This window comes from Echinops telfairi, unplaced genomic scaffold, assembly GCF_000313985.2.
Source record: "Echinops telfairi isolate 266 unplaced genomic scaffold, ASM31398v2 ScPeMD7_7457;HRSCAF=8495, whole genome shotgun sequence".
NCBI lineage: Eukaryota > Metazoa > Chordata > Mammalia > Afrosoricida > Tenrecidae > Echinops > Echinops telfairi.
The window spans coordinates 22,952,446-22,954,815 of record NW_022111357.1 but is presented as its reverse complement, the minus strand read 5'-3'; the positions used below and the strand labels follow the sequence as shown (position 1 = coordinate 22,954,815).

Below are 2,370 nucleotides of genomic sequence, written 5' to 3'. Positions count from 1 at the left end.
TGCCTTTCTTTGGAATGGACACACATATGAATGTCTTACAGTTGGTTCTCCAGGTGGTTGTCTTCCAAATTTCTTGGCATAGATGGTGAGTTAGTTAATTGTGCCAGCCTGGCCCATAATCACATGTGGGGCTAATTGAAAGGCGGAGGGATAAATGGGTGGTGAAGCCTCGCCTTTCTAGTTCTCGGGTCTCTTGTTTTGTGATGGTTGTATCGGGTGCAGCTGCCTTAGCAGTTCCCTGCTCCAGCTTGCAAGATTGACTTCCTACAAAACATCCCCAAGGAGAAGCTACATGGACCTATCCCAATGCAGCCCTGGGTGCTGGAGCAGCCGTGTGGAGACCCCTGCTAGTACTGAGATGCTTGTTCGTTCACTGACTCAGCTTTCCTCCTGCAGTCGGCATCATTGCCTCTGTTTTGTGAGGTGGAGGACTTTGTGGACTGGTGTTGGGTTAATGGGTTAAAATGGGTTAAAAACTTAATGTTGGACTTGTGGGCTTGGGCAGCATTGGGTTGGGATATTTTCGTGATGCCCATTTTCTTTGCATAAAACTCTCTCTTATACATGAGTTGTTGTGGATTTGTTTTTCCAAAGTACCCAGACTAATACAGATGAGTGGGTGCTTCCGGTGCTTTATCAGATGATCAAAACATTTCAGTTGGTATTCCATCAGTTCCTGGAACCTTGGTTTGCATAAATGCCTCCAATGTACCATGGACTCCTCTCTTCCATACCATGTGTTCTTGATCATATGTTACTTCTTGAAATGGTTGAAGGTCTGCCAGTTCTTTGGGGGCACATGATTCTGTGTATTCCTTCTATCTTCTTCTTTTTTAATATGCAAGTGTTTTATTTTAATTACTTCCATCTGAAGGTCCTTATTTCTGGAGAACAGCAAGGCATTTGATTATCCACTCTTTCCATTCCTTCCAATTCGCAGCCTCCTCATGGCCAAGTTTTGGCGTTCTTTCGGGGACATCAGTAGGTTCCTCTTCAATCCACTTCAACAAGTCTTGGTATCTGTCAGCCATGTGGAAGCCATGGCGCTCTGCAGCTTGCCCAAACAGATGGGACAGAGGTGGGGGCGAGGGGGGCGCGCCGGTCAGCTTATTCCAGGTGGTTGGAGGCTTTCCTCAGGCAAGAGAGCCCCTGGCAGTGTCCCATTCCAAAGATGTGTCGGAAGCCCCGGGTCAAAGTCTTACAGGCGCGAAGCAGCAAAACACCGGGGATCTCGGGAACACAGTAGTTGTCAAACTCCGACTAATCACTGGAGGAAGCTACCACCAGCTTCGGCACTCTGCCTTTGTGGCACGCGCTGTAAAAGTCACTGCTGTACCTGGCAAAGCTGAGCATCCCCACACCGTCTGTCTAGGAGGCTTGTCCGAAGACAAAATCCAGGAGTCTCTTGGGTGAAGATTGATCTTTGTGTTCCCCACAGCACAGAAAGCATTTTCGGCTTTCTTCCTTTTTAAGAACTTCAGGATGTCCCCAGCATGGATTTGCGGGTTTTGGGTGTTATCATGAACTCTAAAGAGACATCTCGTTGCAGAAACAGGGACGGGTTTGAGGAGTTTTACTGTCAAGCCATAGAAAAATGCTTCACAGTAGCCCATAAGCCACTTAATATATTTGTCACTGCTCAGGCTGGTGCTCCCAAGAGATCCCATAGACTGTATGTAGATGCTGCATTTCTCTGGCAATGGTCTCTGTCTTGTAGGATCGTTGAAGAACTGTTCAAAGTCTTGGGGAGTCTCGCGGTGGGAGGTCATCCAGTCTGACTCCGAGTGCAAGGTCGTGCGTTCAAAGAGCAAGCTGTTGGGCTGAAAGGCTTCCTTCATCAGGCGCCGCTCCCGCATGGAAGCTCTCGTACTGCGACACCAGCTCGGGGGCCTTGGAAAGGAGGGCTGTTCCCAGGGTCTGTTCAGAGTGCCGGATGGTTCGCGTCGTGGCAGGTCTCTTCCATTCATGCCACGCTCCTATGCAAAACTTCGTCCTTCTCTTTGAAGGGGCCCAGCAGCTGTTCTGCCTGGCAGCTTTGGGAAACGAGCTCCCATTGGCACGTGTATCTTGCAAGGGCTGGCATGTCTGGGGCTGATGGTGGTGTCCCGTATACCTTCATGCTGCCCGTCTTCCATGGCACTGCATGCTCCTTCTATCTTCTTTTGATGCTTCCTATAGCATTCAATATTTTTCCCTGAGAATCCCTTAATATTGCACCCTGAGGCTGTATTTTTTCTTCAATCGTTCAGCTTGAGATCTGCTGCTCATGTTCTTCCTCCATGGCTCTCTAACTCCGAGCCTTTGCACATTTCATTAGGGCATTTCGCACGTTCTTCTCCAGCAGTCCTGGTTCGGTCAGCTCTTGTGCCT

General features: G+C 49.0%; 1 pseudogene; it reads right to left on the bottom strand.

Annotated features, from left to right (window-relative positions):
* Positions 1–878: 878 nt before the first annotated feature.
* On the bottom strand, positions 879–2,119 carry LOC101639416 (annotated as a pseudogene).
* Positions 2,120–2,370: the final 251 nt, after the last annotated feature.